This window comes from Mytilus edulis, chromosome 6, assembly GCF_963676685.1.
Source record: "Mytilus edulis chromosome 6, xbMytEdul2.2, whole genome shotgun sequence".
Classification (NCBI taxonomy): domain Eukaryota; kingdom Metazoa; phylum Mollusca; class Bivalvia; order Mytilida; family Mytilidae; genus Mytilus; species Mytilus edulis.
Genome location: NC_092349.1, coordinates 63,065,152 through 63,077,304, shown reverse-complemented (window position 1 = coordinate 63,077,304; position 12,153 = coordinate 63,065,152).

Sequence of the window (12,153 nt, the reverse complement as noted above, 5' to 3'; positions counted from 1 at the left end):
TGCGCATCATTACAATGGTGATAAGGAGAAAAAACAGCACATCCAGTGGTAGTTTTTATCATTAACGATGCTTTGAAAGAAACAAGATAATGCTGTTTGATATCTTTACTCGTGTGTAATTTTGGGGCACTTCATAGCGTGCTGTTTGATTTAAGCCTAGGCTCCGTTGAAGACCCTCCCTTAAAATGTAATGGTTTACTTTTATAATTGTGACTTCGATGGAGACTTGTCTCATTGGCACTCATACCACATCTGCCTATGTATCTTTTTCTTCATTATGTGACCATACAACTCAAAACTTTGGGAACATATTCTTCAAATAATTATAAAAAAATTAATTGTTTGATTGGTGATTCGGTATTTTTTTACCTCTAGTTTCCCCATTTGAATATAAAGATAATGTTCATTTAAGCCCACATATTGACAACATTAGATCGGATTTAAAACTTCTTATTCTTTGAGGGACATGGATAATGTTGATGATTGGAGTTCACATTTGATTATCATTAAACTTGTGACCAAAATACCATAAGAATATCAGGATTAGTTGCGATATTTAAATATCAGGAGAAAATCATGATTTTCTTTTTAAACATGATCGATGAAGATTCCATGGTTGTTTCAACAATGACAATATTATTGTTGTCTGTATATACCATTAGCTATGCAATCTTCAATAGTATTTAAATGACAACATCTAGCACTTATATATGTTATACTCTAAGGACTGATACAAATAAAAAATCTGACCATTGAACACTTTTTGTTTCGTCCTAGAGGCAAATCAATAATTGTATCATCAGTTATCGATCTTCTTTTCGATTATGATATAAAGGAATGATTATTTCCTTGAGCAAACTTGTTAAAATTATAACTTTTGTCGGATCCAAACTTTTAGAAATCTCAATGAAGTCCTAAAATATTCGATTTCAAAAGGACACGTTTCAGCGACTTATTCTAATGATTAATTATTGTTTATGCATAACGGTGGTACAAGCTGAGGTTTTTACTTACAAAAATACACATTGTTTCGGTTAAAAAAATAATCAAAGGAATACTCGAATGCGATCTGTTTAAACACATTTCATTTGTATTTTTCGATATGTCTGCAATATACTGAATTTGATAAAAAGCCCAAAGTTTAAAATTAAACCTTTCTTAACTTGTCCGTTTATAAATTTGAAATGATCAGTAAACTAATGTTGCCATTTTCAATTCCAAAGTAATAAGCAAAGTTGACCAATAACGAATTTGGATATCTTTGTTTGTCCTTTTAGTCATAAAACTCTACAACTTTTTAAATTCATCTACAGCCTTGGCGTTCAAATATTTGACTTTGAGCGTTTCTTATGATGGTAAAAGCGCTTCGGACGCATTCAAATTATAACGTGTTGATTTCATTGTTGTATGGTGTCATATAACAGAGTTAGAGTTGACGTTTAAGTACATGGGTACTGGAGTTTAAATTTTTGGGGAAATTAATGATTAAGAAACAGCATTCACAGTCAACCAAAATCAATCAAAATCAATGAATATTTTTGTTTGACTAATAACATCAAATTTTTGTTCGTAGTTTATGCTATCATTTCTAAATAAAATATGATAGGAATTGCTATAAAAAAATAAACAAAAGACAAATGATCGACAACTGACACAAAAGAAATAAGCGTTAAAAGGCTTGTTAGACACATAAGCCTCAACATAACTTATCTTGTCTCTCTTTTGGTTTTACTGAGAATAATTTTTGTTATTCACATAAGTGAAAAAAGACTTGTTATAAACAATTTTTGTCAATTTATCAAAACACAACTTTTTTGTCTGTTAATATAAATTAAAAAAAAGTTACATACCTTGAAAATTGAATGCTGAGTATATAAATTTGTCTGATGCACATACAAAAACTAGACATAACAATACACAACCATACAAGTCTTCCTATCATAAGTTTACTAGATATAATCCGGTTTACACCATGAAAAGTAGTATACTCTGCAAATCTTCTAAAAAGAGTTCTTACATCCGAAGCCGACATCATTCTCTCATATATTGATTACATTACACTATTAATAATTTTCGCCCTATAATAGAAATTATCACTTTTAACATCAGTAATTTAACGTTTACCTTCATGAACTGTTCTCAAACTCTTACTGTATATAGTAATATATTACACAAAAGACAAAGAAATTAATATGTTGAATGGTGCCATCAGATTTGATATAGAATGTCTAAGTAACTGCTGGCTTAACTGTTCAATGCGTTTGGGAATCTCAATGTATGTTATCGCGTAGAAAGAAAAATCCTATAATGAGTTTTGAATAACAATGATTCCGATACTGACTCATAAGATAACCTTTCAGTGATATATGACCTCACAAGAAAAGAAAAGGTAAAGCTCAAAATGTCCCATATAAAAATTTGGAGATTTAAAAAAATTAATTAAACCGTTGTTTCGGTCTATTCACGTTATACTATCTAATACTTCAATCAGTCATTCCATATAAAGGAATTTACTGAGACTATCATACAAGTGACCTATTTAGCTAGCTATAACATGTGTAAAACTAGGTTTAATCTACCATTTTTTACATAAGAAAGTACCTGTACCTGCTAAAAAATATTACAGTTGTTATCCATTTGTTTGTTGTGTCTGAGCTTTTGGTTACCCGAGGGTATCACCAGCCCAGTAGTCAACACTTTGGTGTTGACATGAATATCAATAATGTGGTCATTTTTACTTTACTGTTTACCAAACTTTGAATTTTTCGAAAAACTAAGGATTTTCTTATCCCAGGCATAGGTACAGCCGTATTTGGCACAATTTTTTGGAATTTTGGATTCTCAATGCTCTTCAACTTTTTACTTGTTTGGCTCAAGAAATATTTTGATATGAGCTCTAGCTAGCGTCACTGGTGAGTCTTATGTCTTATATATTGTGTGGCGTACTAAATTATAATCCTGGTACCTTTGATAACTACTTTTTCTTTTGCCAATTGATAACATACTTTCCGTCCTCGGAGTTCGGTACTTTTGTTATTTTGCTTTTTATTTTTCAAACGAGATAGCGGCTCTATTCGATTTAACAAAAAATGGGTGTTCGTTGATCCTTCGGGTCAAACAATATGGTTCAGTTGTCTAAATATAGAACAACGGTGACGAGTTTTTTATGTTTGGTAATTTTTGCGTATTATTTTGCTTATTTCATTAGATATCGAAAACTTTAAATTGCAAAAATTATCAATAAGGAAGATCATATTTTTATTTTTTCTTAAAGTTTTTACACAATGATGATATTTTACGCCTTTTTTTGCGTTTTTGTTTTGATTTATTTTTAAACAGTTATAATAAGTTACCAGAACAAAAATATCAGCACAAATATAGGGTTATTGCATGAATATTGGGAAATATTGTCCCGAGTAGAATTTTATATTGCACGAGCTTGCGAGTGCAATATATGTTCTACGAAGGACAATATTCCCCAATATTCATGTAATAAACCTTTTATTGTATAGCAATATAATATTTGAAAGTAAAAATTGGTTTAAACTAAGTTTATGTCGTTGATGACGTCATGAATTTTGAAGATGTATTGCACTAGTGCAATATTGGAATTTATTGCATGCTTACTTTTGGTTACTTTCTGTTGGAAATATTATATTGCTATGCAATAATATGTAACATGACATGTCAGGTAGACTGCTTATTTGTGTTATTGCCCTTTATTGTAGATATTTGCCATTTGTTTTCTATTTTATCTACTTTTGGTGAAAATTTTACAGTACTGTAGACTCTTAATTTGATTCTTTTTTACGCTTTTGGAAGCATCTGTGACTGATAAACAGAAACTACAAATAAAACATGTTTAGGAAGACAAGATCTACAAATTTGTCGACAAAGTCGAAACTGCCAAGACACTCTTTTATAGAGTTATAGCCCTTAAATGACAATTTTACAAAATGATTGTGTTCTAAGAACATGCTATAATTGAACTCATCATAAATAACACAATTGAAATTTGTATTTGCAAAAGACTCATCAGTGACACCCCAAAACAAAAGTTTAAAAGGCTTAATAAAGTACGAAGCTGGAGAGCATTTAGGACAAACAATGACTAAACATTTTGAAGAAAGAAACTGAATTCTGAAGAGAAAAAAATATATCAGCAATGAAGGCAACAGTGGTATACCGGTGTTCAAAAGTCATTATTCGTTTTAGAGAAAACAAATCTGGGTCACGAAAGTAACCGAGGGAAACACATCAATTATAAGAGGAAAACAAAATTACAACAGGAACACTGACGTGCAACAATTTAATGATTATTTTGACTACAATCGATAAGACAGCAGATTATCAAACAGAAACCATAAAAAAAAAAATCAAACATAATATCCATTTTTAGATGGTGACGTTCCCTTGTTACCATCTTACGGTGTTTATATATATCAACTTGTACGATTCGCTCGTGTATGTAACAATGTTTTAGATTTTAACGAGAGAAATTTATGTATTACTGAAAAATTATTACACCAGGGTTTTCGATATCACAAACTAGTCAAAACATTTACGAAATTTTATCATCGGTATGAGGGCATCATTCGTAAATATAGCTCAACATGCAGACTTCTTATACGTTCAGGTATTTCACATCCAATTTTTTTATGGAAATATTCTTTATAAAGCACAAAGGTGTCAGTATTCACCTCGAAAATTAACAAAACCTTTGAATAGACTTATTTAGAAGGGATATAGTTACGATACTGTTGTCAGGTCATTAAAGATTGCATATTTTGGCGTTAATATTGATTCACTTATAGGGTCTTTGCATCGGAACTAAACAAATTTATTCAAAAACCAGTTGTTAGCATGGCACGGGTTATGTTCTTATCATATATGTTATGATGGTATGATACTAAACCCCTAACGGGAAGGATTGTGCCTGATGTTCATATGATAAAATCATAATCTTTCAGTCAGTTTAATTGAAGTCTGGAGCTGGCATGTCAGTTAACTGCTAGTAGTGTTTTGTTATTTATGTATTATTGTCATTTTGTTTATTTTCTTTGGTTACATCTTCTGACATCAGACTCGGACTTCTCTTGAACTGAATTTTAATGTGCGTATTGTTATGCGTTTACTTTTCTACATTGGCTAGAGGTATAGGGGGAGGGTTGAGATCTCACAAACATGTTTAACCTCGCCGTATTTTTGCGCCTGTCCCAAGTCAGGAGCCTCTGGCCTTTGTTAGTCTTGTATTATTTTAATTTTAGTTTCTTGTGTACAATTTGGAAATTAGTATGGCGTTCATTATCGAATTTTTCGCTACATTGAAGACCTGTTGGTGACCTTCTGCTGTTGTTTTTGTCTATGGTCGGGTTGTTGTCTCTTTGGCACATTCCCCATTTCCATTCTCAATTTTAAATTGTGAACGTACAAAATACCGAGACAAGTCGTAAATAATTGAAATTCACATACAAACTTCATAAACAGGAGTGTGCACCTTACGCAGAAACTGCTCCATTAGAGTTATGAAGAGCAAAGATAAAAAAAAGATACTACGTAAATTATATTTACACCACCACGAGTTGGTTGATCTGTTCGATGTGTCTGTGTCTGAAATAGGTAACGACATTTTTACTATGTCTTTGATTGTGGCTTTTTTCTACGCTATCTGGGGTACTAAGTACCGATATTGACATATTCCCGAACATGACTGTTTTGTATGTTTTGTATAGTGTTATGTCGCATTGCTACTAGACGAATCTCGTTATTTTTACATCCAACATTCAAGTATTTGTTATTATGTTTTTTGTGAGTCTGGTTGGTTACTGGGTTATGTCTCATTCACTTGAAATGCATATAAGTGATGTTTCTAAATATTTCCAATTTTTAATTTGAAATATTGGAGCAAATACAGTTATTAATTGTTCAGGACTAATGGGTATTTCAACCAGATATTGCGTATGGTCTTTAACGAGACCTCAGGTAAACGAACTACATGTTGCTTTCCTTAATTGAAATCAAAACTATTAATTCAGTCTTGTAAATGAGTATAGAAATAATCGTAACCATTGAATTTGATGTTTAAAATGAACCTGACTAAGTAAACAAAGCATATAAAGGCTTAAACCCAAGTGATCTTCTATTAGAAAGATGACTAATGAATAATTGATCTTTCAATCATTCATTAAGAATTATGGGTTACGGCACTTATAACACAATGTATACTATCAAATACCTTCGATTCACAACCCACCTTAGGAAATATCGCATTATTAGAATTGAATGGTTGCTTACTTCGTGATTAGATAAAATCATGGCTAAAATTTTAAACGTCCTTAATAAATTTGAGAAAACTGAAGTCAGGATCGTAATTGTAATTCCATGATTTCAAGTTTGTATGTTTATCTATGTTGGCATAACACGATCATTTTACAGTTTCTTTTATTTAGTGTTCCCCTTGTAATAGTGTTCTTTCAAGTCGTTGTCAGTGGGGTTTTTTCCTCTAAAAAGTTGAGTGTCCCTTATGTATCGTTCGCCTCTATTTTCAGTTGTATGTCACATTCAACCTTTTCCTGGTCCTTTAATGTTTGTTTTGTCTATTGGATTTTCAAATAGTTTGGCGTAAAGTATAGGTCACTTTATTGAGATTGTAATTGTCGAAATGCGGAATGCGCATGTACTGCTGTAAAATTTGTACTGTTTATTGTATTAAATGGATTACATTTTATCGTTAGGAATAGATTATCTTCCCTTTACCTTTAGAAATCTAAGATATTTTAACAAATGACTCAGATAGAAAACATAACAATTGCATTTTATGTACCTAAGTCAAGAAGATTCAGTACACTTTTTCGTATGTCTATCATATTAGCATTCATCCAAGATCAAAACAGTGCCTATTCCAAAAGAATATAAAAATTCACAGTGTCTTGGTACATGTATATATATTATATAATGTCATGAAAAAACTAATAATTTTCGATTAATTTGATAACACATGGTTTGATGCACATACAAATTACGACTATATATAAAGCTAACCTTGGTGGTAAGTATACTGAATTGTTCATGACTACCGATCAGTCATAGTCGTAAGTTTTTTGAGGAAACGACTCAAGAAAATTGCATTGTCTAAAATATGTTCGTTTTATATTACTTGCTACTCTGTGCTAAATAGCCTTCAATCAACAAATTTATACATCGAAGCAAGAAATACCAAACCATGATAAAAAAATATTAATGGTGATGTTTAATATATTCTGAAAAATTGCAACCAAAAATCTTGTTAAAGTTTAGATTATTTTTTTTTAGATATTTTCCTGTTGTGAATTTATTTTTGTCAAAATAAACCAAGTACCAGTTAACGTCAGATATTTTCATTTGTTCCTTGAATTATTTTCAGAAGGAACTCCTTGCAGTCTTAAACTTTAATTCTCGGATGAAAAATTATATAACTAATATCCCATTTTTTAGGGGATTATTTCAGAGGTACGATTACCAAATATAGTCATTTATGAGTTGCTTTATCTAACGATAACTTGCATTTAATCAGGACATTGATGGTGTACTCTGTTGTAGGGTTGCAAGAAAATAGAAAGGTACCAGTAAGCAAATTGAACTCAACATTTCATCTGTCAGGCCATTGATTTGGCAAACGTAAACAGTCGCTTTTTTGTTCATAATGTGAACTGTATGTCTCTTCATTTTGGCCTTTTCAACATTTTTTATTCGAGCGTCACTGATGAGTCGTGCGTCTGGCAAAAATAAAAAATAAAAATCTTGTGTTTATGACGAGTTTATTAACAACCACTGGGTTGATACCACTGCTGGTGGAGTTTTAATTCTCCGAAGGTATCACAAGCACACCAGTCACCACTTCTGTGTTGACATGAATTATTATTAATACGGCCAGAATTATAAATCAACTGTTTACAAAAGAGGGACTAAAAAGATACCAAACTCATAAATCGAAAATTAACTGACAACGCCATGGCTAAGAATGAAAAAGACAAAGAGACAAACAAAAGTACACAAGACACAACATAGAAAACTAAAGAATAAAAAACAAAAACCCCACCCAAAACTATGGGTGATCTCAGCTGTTCCGGAAGGGTAAACAGATCATGCTCCACATTTGGCACCCGTCGTGTACAAACTTCGCGTATTTCCAATACTAAGGCTTTTGTATTACTTAAGAATGGATTACCTTAGCTGTATTTGGCAAAACTGTTTGGAACATTTGGTCCTCAATGCTCTTCAACTACGTACTTTATTTGGCCTTTTCGACATTATTTATTTGAGCGCGCCTGATGAGTCTTTTGTAGACGAAACGCGCATCTGGCGCAAATATGAAATTTCAATCCTGGTATTTCTGATGAGTTACTTACAATGTATTGAAGAGTTAATAGACTTCGGTTTTGAAATCTACCAATCGTTCAATATTCTTTTGTAAGAAATTGTATATTCCGAAGTAATGTTTGTATTGTTACGTATCGGGTTGTCTTTAAAAAAGTATACTTGCCTAAATTGGGGATGTCATAATGCAAATCAGTTAACGACGTGTTGAATTTACACAAAAAGTTTGGAATTTTTCTATATAAGTAGGATCAACAAAAACGAAGCTTTCAAAATTGAAACGGTCGAAGTTTGTAATGACATTTGAAAAGAGATAATTTTATTCATTACAACTGCTTACATTAAAACAGTTGCAGTTTTTATTGCATCGGAATGTTAAATATTACACTTAATTATGATAAATATATAAATATATACTAGTCAAATGATCTGTTGTACTGTGTTGGCTAGTATTCCATTCTGAAACACTAAATATAACCTTTTATAACCAATGATCGTTTTGAATGAAATCAATAAAGATGAAATTTATTTCAAATAAAATTAACTTCAGAATAAGTTTCAGATGATGACGTTTAGTTTAACAAAAAATATTTCTAAGTTAAAACTTGTTGAAGCCTATTTTTGAAAAACATTATAAAATAATTTATATCATTGATAGTGTGATTTCGTCAATCTTGCCATTGTTTTTATTTCTGTAAAAATTGTGAGTTGCTGTATCAAGACAAAATCTTTCTCCAATCGGATTTTTTGTGACCTAACCATCTGACTTTTCATACCAAGACACCATAGTAGTTGCATTGAGCTTTCGAGGCTGTGCATTTGTGTCCAATTGTCCGTCTACCTGTGCATGGCTTCCCCAGCTACATATTTGATTTATCATAATTCAGGTTGTGGTCAATAAACTAAAAACGTAGCACAATTTTTTATATTAGTGCGAACTTCTAAGAATACATGCGAAACTATGGTTGAGTTTGTATTTGTATAATTAATAGACATACATGTTTGCGTAGAGTACCTTAGGTATAGAACCACTAATTCAAGCCCGGTCGGAAAGAACATACAAGAAAGTAGTAAATATTTGAAACAAAAGAGTTCCTGCGCATAGCTATATCTTTGTCAATAGCGGGAATATTTTGGTAGTTTTTGTATCAAATGAAAGCTTGGGGACTTGGTATCACTGTTGAATCCTTGTTGAAAGTTTTACTTGAAACTCCGGGAACCAGTACGCTCTAAAATGCAACTAAAGGTATGTTGATTCTTTCAGCACAAGTCAGGATAAGGTACAGTTTTGACACGAAATAACTGGCACTTTATTTGAACTTAAACCATAAATGCTTGAAATTGCAGAATTAAACATAGAAAACAATGGGGTATGAATGAGTGGTTTTATACCTTAAACATAACTGAGAAATCTCCTGATCTTAAAATTTAATGACAGGTTTAAAATGGTGTGAAAATGAAAAAAGTGAAACAATAAATTTACCAAACAAAAAAAGGATGGTCCCTTGTCAAATATGAAAATCAGAAACTCAAAAACACCAAACAACTGTCATTTTCCTGACTGTGTACAGCTGGTTAAATGAGCTTTTTTGAACTTTTTAGGGTCTTGGTTCAGATTTCAAAGACGCTTATACATTCTTTTCAATGTGAATGTACTGTGCTAGCAGGCATCAGGGTTTTTCTTTAATCTGTGAGAAACATATGGTATAGATAGTTCCAATATATAATTCGACTAAATAAAGGTACATAAATAGGATTTACAATAGAATTAGTACTTAAAATACATAAGTTTGAATTTAAGCTGCAAATTTTGAATATGTATGTACATACCTTACGAATATGTCTCCTCTTACATGCTTAACAGAGTTTTTCACTATGCTTTGCACTAGAAAAAGTGCATGTGTATTACCAGACATTCTGTTATTTGCTAATCAATGACTTCAAATACTCATGACAACTCGTAGATTGTCAAGACATTTAATATAATTCTAATTAACGACGACTGTGAATGCTAATGACAAAGTCTCATTGTTTAGGTCAACTGTTAATGACAACATGTACTCCGCTATAAATGGAATCAATTTCCATCAATTCAACCGTTTATGATATATTTTATGCTTTTTCCTCAAAATAGATATTGAACATTCAACTTTGTATGAACTTTGATGCTATATGTTTTCCATTTTTTATTTTGTTTCCTGTCTTAAATGTATTAAGGTATTGCACACAAAGACATCATAATTGACGAATCATCTGGGTACATTCCTTTTTGGAAATAATGCAATGGTATGCGCTATTATCGATTATCAATTGTATATTCTTATTTATTTGAATCATTTGATATTTTTCTTTTTATATAACTGTTGTTTCAGTTGTGTATTATCACAAAATGCAGTCCTGCATGTTTTATCTTTCTTATTAAAATTTCCATTCACTAAAAACTATAAAAGAGGGACGAAAGATACCAAAAGGACAGTCAAACTCATAAATCTAAAACAAACTGACAACGCCATGGCTAAAAATGAAAAAGACAAACAGAAAAACAATAGTACACATGACACAACATAGAAAAATAAAGAATAAACAACACGAACCCCACCAAAAACTAGGGGTGATCTCAGGTGCTCCGGAAGGGTAAGCAGATCCTGCTCCACATGTGGCACCCGTCGTGTTGCTTATGTGATTACAAATCCGGTAAATAGTCTAATTCGGTAGGTCACATTCATGGAAGGGAAGGGGATTGTAGTTACGACGTAAGGAACATATCCGATATCATTTGTGAAACGGTTATTCCATAACGCAAACTCCCCGGCAGTTCCAGTTCCGATCCGCATACGGGCCGGAATACTACTCTACACTAATCACTGCCTTCGGCTTTTTTCGTTTTTTTTGGAACGAATTTAGAAAGCCGGTGGCAGTGATTGATGGAGTAAAGGAAAAAGGTTCCGGAACGGAAACGATCACTGTACGGAGTTTGTCCATAACGGTCAACCAACTCGTGATGGCGTCCGTAAAATTTACGAAGGGATGATTTCAACTTCACCATTTGGAACTCTTGGTTTAATAGCTTCCTTGTGAGCAGTAACCCTCTATCAAAAAAATCATGATAGGAAATGCAAGCACGGGAATATCGTATCAATTGGGAGATATATACCCCGTATGCAGGTGCTGCTGAAATGTTGCTACTTAGAAATGGAAAGTTCACAATTGGAAAGCTGAAATCATCTCTTTTTTCGTAAAGTTTTGTTTTCAACCGATCCTCATTGTCAATTTCTAGATGTAAGTCAAGATATGAAGCCGACTTAACTGTATCTGTAGTATCCTTTATCTCCAATTCGATGGGATAGTTGCGTTCCACATAGTCACCAAATTTTGAATTGTTTAGTGAAAGAACGTCATCTATATAGTGGAAAGTAGAGTTAAAGGATATTGCTAACTTCTTATCTTTCTTCCTAAGAAGTTCCTGCATGAAGTCAGCCTCATAATAATAAAGAAACAAGTCGGCAAATAGAGGGGCACGTTTTGTTCCCATTTGGATGCCGACAGTCTGTTGAAAAACACGTCCTCCGAACGTTACAAATATGTTGTCAATCAAGAAATCAAGCATCTTGATAATATCGGTTTCAGAGAATTTTTTGTTTGAATCAGAGTGATTCTTTACAAAGTATGATTTATCCCTCCCTAAGACAAGATACTTGTATCCATGTTGGCCATTCTTTTTTATGAAGCAAAGTAATACCAACTCTTTCAATTTGTCTTTTAGTTTGGAATGTGGGATACTTGTGTAAAGAGTAGAAA